Source organism: Corythoichthys intestinalis, chromosome 11 (assembly GCF_030265065.1).
Source record: "Corythoichthys intestinalis isolate RoL2023-P3 chromosome 11, ASM3026506v1, whole genome shotgun sequence".
Taxonomy (NCBI): Eukaryota; Metazoa; Chordata; class Actinopteri; order Syngnathiformes; family Syngnathidae; genus Corythoichthys; species Corythoichthys intestinalis.
Genome location: NC_080405.1, coordinates 5,367,501 through 5,377,500, shown reverse-complemented (window position 1 = coordinate 5,377,500; position 10,000 = coordinate 5,367,501). Strand labels below are relative to the sequence as shown.

General features: G+C 46.0%; 22 non-coding genes across 22 annotated transcripts; all 22 read right to left on the bottom strand.

Moving 5' to 3' along the window:
- Window positions 1–221: 221 nt before the first annotated feature.
- LOC130925176 (5S ribosomal RNA) lies at window positions 222–340 on the bottom strand. Its single transcript, XR_009065464.1, has one exon. It is a non-coding gene; the product is annotated as a 5S ribosomal RNA (ribosomal RNA).
- A 393-nt stretch (window positions 341–733) lies between these two features.
- LOC130926150 (5S ribosomal RNA) lies at window positions 734–852 on the bottom strand. The gene has a single exon (XR_009066170.1). It is a non-coding gene; the product is annotated as a 5S ribosomal RNA (ribosomal RNA).
- A 313-nt stretch (window positions 853–1,165) lies between these two features.
- LOC130924606 (5S ribosomal RNA) lies at window positions 1,166–1,284 on the bottom strand. Its single transcript, XR_009064908.1, has one exon. It is a non-coding gene; the product is annotated as a 5S ribosomal RNA (ribosomal RNA).
- Window positions 1,285–1,587: 303 nt separating this feature from the next.
- Window positions 1,588–1,706, bottom strand: LOC130926148 (5S ribosomal RNA). The gene has a single exon (XR_009066168.1). It is a non-coding gene; the product is annotated as a 5S ribosomal RNA (ribosomal RNA).
- A 303-nt stretch (window positions 1,707–2,009) lies between these two features.
- LOC130926147 (5S ribosomal RNA) lies at window positions 2,010–2,128 on the bottom strand. Its single transcript, XR_009066167.1, has one exon. It is a non-coding gene; the product is annotated as a 5S ribosomal RNA (ribosomal RNA).
- A 303-nt stretch (window positions 2,129–2,431) lies between these two features.
- On the bottom strand, window positions 2,432–2,550 carry LOC130926146 (5S ribosomal RNA). The gene has a single exon (XR_009066166.1). It is a non-coding gene; the product is annotated as a 5S ribosomal RNA (ribosomal RNA).
- A 393-nt stretch (window positions 2,551–2,943) lies between these two features.
- LOC130926145 (5S ribosomal RNA) lies at window positions 2,944–3,062 on the bottom strand. The gene has a single exon (XR_009066165.1). It is a non-coding gene; the product is annotated as a 5S ribosomal RNA (ribosomal RNA).
- Window positions 3,063–3,375: 313 nt separating this feature from the next.
- LOC130924605 (5S ribosomal RNA) lies at window positions 3,376–3,494 on the bottom strand. Its single transcript, XR_009064907.1, has one exon. It is a non-coding gene; the product is annotated as a 5S ribosomal RNA (ribosomal RNA).
- Window positions 3,495–3,797: 303 nt separating this feature from the next.
- LOC130926144 (5S ribosomal RNA) lies at window positions 3,798–3,916 on the bottom strand. Its single transcript, XR_009066164.1, has one exon. It is a non-coding gene; the product is annotated as a 5S ribosomal RNA (ribosomal RNA).
- A 303-nt stretch (window positions 3,917–4,219) lies between these two features.
- LOC130926143 (5S ribosomal RNA) lies at window positions 4,220–4,338 on the bottom strand. The gene has a single exon (XR_009066163.1). It is a non-coding gene; the product is annotated as a 5S ribosomal RNA (ribosomal RNA).
- A 303-nt stretch (window positions 4,339–4,641) lies between these two features.
- On the bottom strand, window positions 4,642–4,760 carry LOC130926142 (5S ribosomal RNA). The gene has a single exon (XR_009066162.1). It is a non-coding gene; the product is annotated as a 5S ribosomal RNA (ribosomal RNA).
- Window positions 4,761–5,153: 393 nt separating this feature from the next.
- Window positions 5,154–5,272, bottom strand: LOC130926141 (5S ribosomal RNA). The gene has a single exon (XR_009066161.1). It is a non-coding gene; the product is annotated as a 5S ribosomal RNA (ribosomal RNA).
- Window positions 5,273–5,585: 313 nt separating this feature from the next.
- On the bottom strand, window positions 5,586–5,704 carry LOC130926140 (5S ribosomal RNA). Its single transcript, XR_009066160.1, has one exon. It is a non-coding gene; the product is annotated as a 5S ribosomal RNA (ribosomal RNA).
- A 303-nt stretch (window positions 5,705–6,007) lies between these two features.
- On the bottom strand, window positions 6,008–6,126 carry LOC130926139 (5S ribosomal RNA). The gene has a single exon (XR_009066159.1). It is a non-coding gene; the product is annotated as a 5S ribosomal RNA (ribosomal RNA).
- A 393-nt stretch (window positions 6,127–6,519) lies between these two features.
- On the bottom strand, window positions 6,520–6,638 carry LOC130926137 (5S ribosomal RNA). The gene has a single exon (XR_009066157.1). It is a non-coding gene; the product is annotated as a 5S ribosomal RNA (ribosomal RNA).
- A 313-nt stretch (window positions 6,639–6,951) lies between these two features.
- Window positions 6,952–7,070, bottom strand: LOC130926214 (5S ribosomal RNA). The gene has a single exon (XR_009066230.1). It is a non-coding gene; the product is annotated as a 5S ribosomal RNA (ribosomal RNA).
- Window positions 7,071–7,373: 303 nt separating this feature from the next.
- LOC130926136 (5S ribosomal RNA) lies at window positions 7,374–7,492 on the bottom strand. The gene has a single exon (XR_009066156.1). It is a non-coding gene; the product is annotated as a 5S ribosomal RNA (ribosomal RNA).
- Window positions 7,493–7,795: 303 nt separating this feature from the next.
- Window positions 7,796–7,914, bottom strand: LOC130926135 (5S ribosomal RNA). Its single transcript, XR_009066155.1, has one exon. It is a non-coding gene; the product is annotated as a 5S ribosomal RNA (ribosomal RNA).
- Window positions 7,915–8,217: 303 nt separating this feature from the next.
- LOC130926134 (5S ribosomal RNA) lies at window positions 8,218–8,336 on the bottom strand. Its single transcript, XR_009066154.1, has one exon. It is a non-coding gene; the product is annotated as a 5S ribosomal RNA (ribosomal RNA).
- A 393-nt stretch (window positions 8,337–8,729) lies between these two features.
- LOC130926133 (5S ribosomal RNA) lies at window positions 8,730–8,848 on the bottom strand. The gene has a single exon (XR_009066153.1). It is a non-coding gene; the product is annotated as a 5S ribosomal RNA (ribosomal RNA).
- Window positions 8,849–9,161: 313 nt separating this feature from the next.
- Window positions 9,162–9,280, bottom strand: LOC130926132 (5S ribosomal RNA). Its single transcript, XR_009066152.1, has one exon. It is a non-coding gene; the product is annotated as a 5S ribosomal RNA (ribosomal RNA).
- A 303-nt stretch (window positions 9,281–9,583) lies between these two features.
- Window positions 9,584–9,702, bottom strand: LOC130926130 (5S ribosomal RNA). The gene has a single exon (XR_009066151.1). It is a non-coding gene; the product is annotated as a 5S ribosomal RNA (ribosomal RNA).
- Between the last annotated feature and the right edge of the window lie 298 nt (window positions 9,703–10,000).

Here is a 10,000-nt window from a genome sequence, read left to right as displayed (position 1 = left end):
CCCTGAGTGAAATTAGGTTTCAAGTGGTCTGGTCATCTCGTGCTGTCAATGGCAGCTAACGAGGTAATCACCATTTAAAACGCACAGAGTTGGGTGAAAACGAGAGCTGCAAACTCAACCCGATGTGAGCTCCAACCACAAAACTAACAAGACAGTACATCGACCTCAGTTGATACCAACAAGATCTGTCTGTTCTTTCTTTTTAATGAAATAAACCAAAAAGCTTACAGCACCTGGTATTCCCAGGCGGTCTCCCATCCAAGTACTAACCAGGCCCGACCCTGCTTAGCTTCCGAGATCAGACAAGATCGGGCGTTCTCAGGGTAGTATGGCCATAAGCTGGCAAAGCTTGTGAAATATCGCTATACAAAAGGCGAAGGAGATCTGATCGGGCGTTCTCAGGGTAGTATGGCCGTAAGCTGGCAAAATTTGTGAAATATAGCTATACAAAAGGCGAAGGAGATCTGTTCTGGTACAAAAGACGAACCAGTTCAGTTCAGTTCAGTCAGGTTCCCTGAGGGAAGTTAGGTTTCAAGTGGTCTGGTCATCTCGTGCTGTCAATGGCAGCTAACGAGGTAATCACCATTTAAAACGCACAGAGTTGGGTGAAAACGAGAGCTGCAAACTCAACCCAATGTGAGCTCCAACCACAAAACTAACAAGACAATACATTGACCTCAGTTGATACCAACAAGATCTGTCTGTTCTTTCTTTGTCATGAAATAAACCAAAAAGCTTACAGCACCTGGTATTCCCAGGCGGTCTCCCATCCAAGTACTAACCAGGCCCGACCCTGCTTAGCTTCCGAGATCAGACGAGATCGGGCGTTCTCAGGGTAGTATGGCCGTAAGCTGGCAAAATTTGTGAAATATAGCCATACAAAAGGCGAAGGAGATCTGTTCTGGTACAAAAGACGAACCAGTTCAGTTCAGTTCAGTCAGGTTCCCTGAGGGAAGTTAGGTTTCAAGTGGTCTGGTCATCTCGTGCTGTCAATGGCAGCTAACGAGGTAATCACCATCTAAAACGCACAGAGTTGGGTGAAAACGAGAGCTGCAAACTCAACCAAATGTGAGCTCCAACCACAAAACTAACAAGACAGTACATTGACCTCAGTTGATACCAACAAGATCTGTCTGTTCTTTCTTTGTCATGAAATAAACCAAAAAGCTTACAGCACCTGGTATTCCCAGGCGGTCTCCCATCCAAGTACTAACCAGGCCCCACCCTGCTTAGCTTCCGAGATCAGACGAGATCGGGCGTTCTCAGGGTAGTATGGCCGTAAGCTGGCAAAACTTGTGAAATATAGCTATACAAAAGGCGAAGGAGATCTGTTCTGGTACAAAAGATGAACCAGTTCAGTAAGGTTCCCTGAGTGAAATTAGGTTTCAAGTGGTCTGGTCATCTCGTGCTGTCAATGGCAGCTAACGAGGTAATCACCATTTAAAACGCACAGAGTTGGGTGAAAACGAGAGCTGCAAACTCAACCCAATGTGAGCTCCAACCACAAAACTAACAAGACAGTACATTGACCTCAGTTAATACCAACAAGATCTGTCTGTTCTTTCTTTGTCATGAAATAAACCAAAAAGCTTACAGCACCTGGTATTCCCAGGCGGTCTCCCATCCAAGTACTAACCAGGCCCGACCCTGCTTAGCTTCCGAGATCAGACGAGATCGGGCGTTCTCAGGGTAGTATGGCCGTAAGCTGGCAAAGCTTGTGAAATATAGCTATACAAAAGGCGAAGGAGATCTGTTCTGGTACAAAAGATGAACCAGTTCAGTAAGGTTCCCTGAGTGAAATTAGGTTTCAAGTGGTCTGGTCATCTCGTGCTGTCAATGGCAGCTAACGAGGTAATCACCATTTAAAACGCACAGAGTTGGGTGAAGACGAGAGCTGCAAACTCAACCCGATGTGAGCTCCAACCACAAAACTAACAAGACAGTACATCGACCTCAGTTGATACCAACAAGATCTGTCTGTTCTTTCTTTGTCATGAAATAAACCAAAAAGCTTACAGCACCTGGTATTCCCAGGCGGTCTCCCATCCAAGTACTAACCAGGCCCGACCCTGCTTAGCTTCCGAGATCAGACGAGATCGGGCGTTCTCAGGGTAGTATGGCCGTAAGCTGGCAAAACTTGTGAAATATAGCTATACAAAAGGCGAAGGAGATCTGTTCTGGTACAAAAGATGAACCAGTTCAGTAAGGTTCCCTGAGTGAAATTAGGTTTCAAGTGGTCTGGTCATCTCGTGCTGTCAATGGCAGCTAACGAGGTAATCACCATTTAAAACGCACAGAGTTGGGTGAAAACGAGAGCTGCAAACTCAACCCAATGTGAGCTCCAACCACAAAACTAACAAGACAGTACATTGACCTCAGTTGATACCAACAAGATCTGTCTGTTCTTTCTTTGTCATGAAATAAACCAAAAAGCTTACAGCACCTGGTATTCCCAGGCGGTCTCCCATCCAAGTACTAACCAGGCCCGACCCTGCTTAGCTTCCGAGATCAGACGAGATCGGGCGTTCTCAGGGTAGTATGGCCGTAAGCTGGCAAAGCTTGTGAAATATCGCTATACAAAAGGCGAAGGAGATCTGATCGGGCGTTCTCAGGGTAGTATGGCCGTAAGCTGGCAAAATTTGTGAAATATAGCTATACAAAAGGCGAAGGAGATCTGTTCTGGTACAAAAGACGAACCAGTTCAGTTCAGTTCAGTCAGGTTCCCTGAGGGAAGTTAGGTTTCAAGTGGTCTGGTCATCTCGTGCTGTCAATGGCAGCTAACGAGGTAATCACCATTTAAAACGCACAGAGTTGGGTGAAAACGAGAGCTGCAAACTCAACCCAATGTGAGCTCCAACCACAAAACTAACAAGACAATACATTGACCTCAGTTGATACCAACAAGATCTGTCTGTTCTTTCTTTGTCATGAAATAAACCAAAAAGCTTACAGCACCTGGTATTCCCAGGCGGTCTCCCATCCAAGTACTAACCAGGCCCGACCCTGCTTAGCTTCCGAGATCAGACGAGATCGGGCGTTCTCAGGGTAGTATGGCCGTAAGCTGGCAAAATTTGTGAAATATAGCCATACAAAAGGCGAAGGAGATCTGTTCTGGTACAAAAGACGAACCAGTTCAGTTCAGTTCAGTCAGGTTCCCTGAGGGAAGTTAGGTTTCAAGTGGTCTGGTCATCTCGTGCTGTCAATGGCAGCTAACGAGGTAATCACCATCTAAAACGCACAGAGTTGGGTGAAAACGAGAGCTGCAAACTCAACCAAATGTGAGCTCCAACCACAAAACTAACAAGACAGTACATTGACCTCAGTTGATACCAACAAGATCTGTCTGTTCTTTCTTTGTCATGAAATAAACCAAAAAGCTTACAGCACCTGGTATTCCCAGGCGGTCTCCCATCCAAGTACTAACCAGGCCCCACCCTGCTTAGCTTCCGAGATCAGACGAGATCGGGCGTTCTCAGGGTAGTATGGCCGTAAGCTGGCAAAACTTGTGAAATATAGCTATACAAAAGGCGAAGGAGATCTGTTCTGGTACAAAAGATGAACCAGTTCAGTAAGGTTCCCTGAGTGAAATTAGGTTTCAAGTGGTCTGGTCATCTCGTGCTGTCAATGGCAGCTAACGAGGTAATCACCATTTAAAACGCACAGAGTTGGGTGAAAACGAGAGCTGCAAACTCAACCCAATGTGAGCTCCAACCACAAAACTAACAAGACAGTACATTGACCTCAGTTAATACCAACAAGATCTGTCTGTTCTTTCTTTGTCATGAAATAAACCAAAAAGCTTACAGCACCTGGTATTCCCAGGCGGTCTCCCATCCAAGTACTAACCAGGCCCGACCCTGCTTAGCTTCCGAGATCAGACGAGATCGGGCGTTCTCAGGGTAGTATGGCCGTAAGCTGGCAAAGCTTGTGAAATATAGCTATACAAAAGGCGAAGGAGATCTGTTCTGGTACAAAAGATGAACCAGTTCAGTAAGGTTCCCTGAGTGAAATTAGGTTTCAAGTGGTCTGGTCATCTCGTGCTGTCAATGGCAGCTAACGAGGTAATCACCATTTAAAACGCACAGAGTTGGGTGAAGACGAGAGCTGCAAACTCAACCCGATGTGAGCTCCAACCACAAAACTAACAAGACAGTACATCGACCTCAGTTGATACCAACAAGATCTGTCTGTTCTTTCTTTGTCATGAAATAAACCAAAAAGCTTACAGCACCTGGTATTCCCAGGCGGTCTCCCATCCAAGTACTAACCAGGCCCGACCCTGCTTAGCTTCCGAGATCAGACGAGATCGGGCGTTCTCAGGGTAGTATGGCCGTAAGCTGGCAAAACTTGTGAAATATAGCTATACAAAAGGCGAAGGAGATCTGTTCTGGTACAAAAGATGAACCAGTTCAGTAAGGTTCCCTGAGTGAAATTAGGTTTCAAGTGGTCTGGTCATCTCGTGCTGTCAATGGCAGCTAACGAGGTAATCACCATTTAAAACGCACAGAGTTGGGTGAAAACGAGAGCTGCAAACTCAACCCAATGTGAGCTCCAACCACAAAACTAACAAGACAGTACATTGACCTCAGTTGATACCAACAAGATCTGTCTGTTCTTTCTTTGTCATGAAATAAACCAAAAAGCTTACAGCACCTGGTATTCCCAGGCGGTCTCCCATCCAAGTACTAACCAGGCCCGACCCTGCTTAGCTTCCGAGATCAGACGAGATCGGGCGTTCTCAGGGTAGTATGGCCGTAAGCTGGCAAAGCTTGTGAAATATCGCTATACAAAAGGCGAAGGAGATCTGATCGGGCGTTCTCAGGGTAGTATGGCCGTAAGCTGGCAAAATTTGTGAAATATAGCTATACAAAAGGCGAAGGAGATCTGTTCTGGTACAAAAGACGAACCAGTTCAGTTCAGTTCAGTCAGGTTCCCTGAGGGAAGTTAGGTTTCAAGTGGTCTGGTCATCTCGTGCTGTCAATGGCAGCTAACGAGGTAATCACCATCTAAAACGCACAGAGTTGGGTGAAAACGAGAGCTGCAAACTCAACCCGATGTGAGCTCCAACCACAAAACTAACAAGACAATACATCGACCTCAGTTGATACCAACAAGATCTGTCTGTTCTTTCTTTTTAATGAAATAAACCAAAAAGCTTACAGCACCTGGTATTCCCAGGCGGTCTCCCATCCAAGTACTAACCAGGCCCGACCCTGCTTAGCTTCCGAGATCAGACGAGATCGGGCGTTCTCAGGGTAGTATGGCCGTAAGCTGGCAAAATTTGTGAAATATAGCCATACAAAAGGCGAAGGAGATCTGTTCTGGTACAAAAGACGAACCAGTTCAGTTCAGTTCAGTCAGGTTCCCTGAGGGAAGTTAGGTTTCAAGTGGTCTGATCATCTCGTGCTGTCAATGGCAGCTAACGAGGTAATCACCATCTAAAACGCACAGAGTTGGGTGAAAACGAGAGCTGCAAACTCAACCAAATGTGAGCTCCAACCACAAAACTAACAAGACAGTACATTGACCTCAGTTGATACCAACAAGATCTGTCTGTTCTTTCTTTGTCATGAAATAAACCAAAAAGCTTACAGCACCTGGTATTCCCAGGCGGTCTCCCATCCAAGTACTAACCAGGCCCGACCCTGCTTAGCTTCCGAGATCAGACGAGATCGGGCGTTCTCAGGGTAGTATGGCCGTAAGCTGGCAAAGCTTGTGAAATATAGCTATACAAAAGGCGAAGGAGATCTGTTCTGGTACAAAAGATGAACCAGTTCAGTAAGGTTCCCTGAGTGAAATTAGGTTTCAAGTGGTCTGGTCATCTCGTGCTGTCAATGGCAGCTAACGAGGTAATCACCATTTAAAACGCACAGAGTTGGGTGAAAACGAGAGCTGCAAACTCAACCCAATGTGAGCTCCAACCACAAAACTAACAAGACAGTACATTGACCTCAGTTGATACCAACAAGATCTGTCTGTTCTTTCTTTGTCATGAAATAAACCAAAAAGCTTACAGCACCTGGTATTCCCAGGCGGTCTCCCATCCAAGTACTAACCAGGCCCGACCCTGCTTAGCTTCCGAGATCAGACGAGATCGGGCGTTCTCAGGGTAGTATGGCCGTAAGCTGGCAAAGCTTGTGAAATATCGCTATACAAAAGGCGAAGGAGATCTGATCGGGCGTTCTCAGGGTAGTATGGCCGTAAGCTGGCAAAATTTGTGAAATATAGCTATACAAAAGGCGAAGGAGATCTGTTCTGGTACAAAAGACGAACCAGTTCAGTTCAGTTCAGTCAGGTTCCCTGAGGGAAGTTAGGTTTCAAGTGGTCTGGTCATCTCGTGCTGTCAATGGCAGCTAACGAGGTAATCACCATTTAAAACGCACAGAGTTGGGTGAAAACGAGAGCTGCAAACTCAACCCAATGTGAGCTCCAACCACAAAACTAACAAGACAATACATTGACCTCAGTTGATACCAACAAGATCTGTCTGTTCTTTCTTTGTCATGAAATAAACCAAAAAGCTTACAGCACCTGGTATTCCCAGGCGGTCTCCCATCCAAGTACTAACCAGGCCCGACCCTGCTTAGCTTCCGAGATCAGACGAGATCGGGCGTTCTCAGGGTAGTATGGCCGTAAGCTGGCAAAATTTGTGAAATATAGCCATACAAAAGGCGAAGGAGATCTGTTCTGGTACAAAAGACGAACCAGTTCAGTTCAGTTCAGTCAGGTTCCCTGAGGGAAGTTAGGTTTCAAGTGGTCTGGTCATCTCGTGCTGTCAATGGCAGCTAACGAGGTAATCACCATCTAAAACGCACAGAGTTGGGTGAAAACGAGAGCTGCAAACTCAACCAAATGTGAGCTCCAACCACAAAACTAACAAGACAGTACATTGACCTCAGTTGATACCAACAAGATCTGTCTGTTCTTTCTTTGTCATGAAATAAACCAAAAAGCTTACAGCACCTGGTATTCCCAGGCGGTCTCCCATCCAAGTACTAACCAGGCCCCACCCTGCTTAGCTTCCGAGATCAGACGAGATCGGGCGTTCTCAGGGTAGTATGGCCGTAAGCTGGCAAAACTTGTGAAATATAGCTATACAAAAGGCGAAGGAGATCTGTTCTGGTACAAAAGATGAACCAGTTCAGTAAGGTTCCCTGAGTGAAATTAGGTTTCAAGTGGTCTGGTCATCTCGTGCTGTCAATGGCAGCTAACGAGGTAATCACCATTTAAAACGCACAGAGTTGGGTGAAAACGAGAGCTGCAAACTCAACCCAATGTGAGCTCCAACCACAAAACTAACAAGACAGTACATTGACCTCAGTTAATACCAACAAGATCTGTCTGTTCTTTCTTTGTCATGAAATAAACCAAAAAGCTTACAGCACCTGGTATTCCCAGGCGGTCTCCCATCCAAGTACTAACCAGGCCCGACCCTGCTTAGCTTCCGAGATCAGACGAGATCGGGCGTTCTCAGGGTAGTATGGCCGTAAGCTGGCAAAGCTTGTGAAATATAGCTATACAAAAGGCGAAGGAGATCTGTTCTGGTACAAAAGATGAACCAGTTCAGTAAGGTTCCCTGAGTGAAATTAGGTTTCAAGTGGTCTGGTCATCTCGTGCTGTCAATGGCAGCTAACGAGGTAATCACCATTTAAAACGCACAGAGTTGGGTGAAGACGAGAGCTGCAAACTCAACCCGATGTGAGCTCCAACCACAAAACTAACAAGACAGTACATCGACCTCAGTTGATACCAACAAGATCTGTCTGTTCTTTCTTTGTCATGAAATAAACCAAAAAGCTTACAGCACCTGGTATTCCCAGGCGGTCTCCCATCCAAGTACTAACCAGGCCCGACCCTGCTTAGCTTCCGAGATCAGACGAGATCGGGCGTTCTCAGGGTAGTATGGCCGTAAGCTGGCAAAACTTGTGAAATATAGCTATACAAAAGGCGAAGGAGATCTGTTCTGGTACAAAAGATGAACCAGTTCAGTAAGGTTCCCTGAGTGAAATTAGGTTTCAAGTGGTCTGGTCATCTCGTGCTGTCAATGGCAGCTAACGAGGTAATCACCATTTAAAACGCACAGAGTTGGGTGAAAACGAGAGCTGCAAACTCAACCCAATGTGAGCTCCAACCACAAAACTAACAAGACAGTACATTGACCTCAGTTGATACCAACAAGATCTGTCTGTTCTTTCTTTGTCATGAAATAAACCAAAAAGCTTACAGCACCTGGTATTCCCAGGCGGTCTCCCATCCAAGTACTAACCAGGCCCGACCCTGCTTAGCTTCCGAGATCAGACGAGATCGGGCGTTCTCAGGGTAGTATGGCCGTAAGCTGGCAAAGCTTGTGAAATATCGCTATACAAAAGGCGAAGGAGATCTGATCGGGCGTTCTCAGGGTAGTATGGCCGTAAGCTGGCAAAATTTGTGAAATATAGCTATACAAAAGGCGAAGGAGATCTGTTCTGGTACAAAAGACGAACCAGTTCAGTTCAGTTCAGTCAGGTTCCCTGAGGGAAGTTAGGTTTCAAGTGGTCTGGTCATCTCGTGCTGTCAATGGCAGCTAACGAGGTAATCACCATCTAAAACGCACAGAGTTGGGTGAAAACGAGAGCTGCAAACTCAACCCGATGTGAGCTCCAACCACAAAACTAACAAGACAATACATCGACCTCAGTTGATACCAACAAGATCTGTCTGTTCTTTCTTTTTAATGAAATAAACCAAAAAGCTTACAGCACCTGGTATTCCCAGGCGGTCTCCCATCCAAGTACTAACCAGGCCCGACCCTGCTTAGCTTCCGAGATCAGACGAGATCGGGCGTTCTCAGGGTAGTATGGCCGTAAGCTGGCAAAATTTGTGAAATATAGCCATACAAAAGGCGAAGGAGATCTGTTCTGGTACAAAAGACGAACCAGTTCAGTTCAGTTCAGTCAGGTTCCCTGAGGGAAGTTAGGTTTCAAGTGGTCTGATCATCTCGTGCTGTCAATGGCAGCTAACGAGGTAATCACCATCTAAAACGCACAGAGTTGGGTGAAAACGAGAGCTGCAAACTCAACCAAATGTGAGCTCCAACCACAAAACTAACAAGACAGTACATTGACCTCAGTTGATACCAACAAGATCTGTCTGTTCTTTCTTTGTCATGAAATAAACCAAAAAGCTTACAGCACCTGGTATTCCCAGGCGGTCTCCCATCCAAGTACTAACCAGGCCCGACCCTGCTTAGCTTCCGAGATCAGACGAGATCGGGCGTTCTCAGGGTAGTATGGCCGTAAGCTGGCAAAGCTTGTGAAATATAGCTATACAAAAGGCGAAGGAGATCTGTTCTGGTACAAAAGATGAACCAGTTCAGTAAGGTTCCCTGAGTGAAATTAGGTTTCAAGTGGTCTGGTCATCTCGTGCTGTCAATGGCAGCTAACGAGGTAATCACCATTTAAAACGCACAGAGTTGGGTGAAAACGAGAGCTGCAAACTCAACCCAATGTGAGCTCCAACCACAAAACTAACAAGACAGTACATTGACCTCAGTTGATACCAACAAGATCTGTCTGTTCTTTCTTTGTCATGAAATAAACCAAAAAGCTTACAGCACCTGGTATTCCCAGGCGGTCTCCCATCCAAGTACTAACCAGGCCCGACCCTGCTTAGCTTCCGAGATCAGACGAGATCGGGCGTTCTCAGGGTAGTATGGCCGTAAGCTGGCAAAGCTTGTGAAATATCGCTATACAAAAGGCGAAGGAGATCTGATCGGGCGTTCTCAGGGTAGTATGGCCGTAAGCTGGCAAAATTTGTGAAATATAGCTATACAAAAGGCGAAGGAGATCTGTTCTGGTACAAAAGACGAACCAGTTCAGTTCAGTTCAGTCAGGTTCCCTGAGGGAAGTTAGGTTTCAAGTGGTCTGGTCATCTCGTGCTGTCAATGGCAGCTAACGAGGTAATCACCATCTAAAACGCACAGAGTTGGGTGAAAACGAGAGCTGCAAACTCAACCCGATGT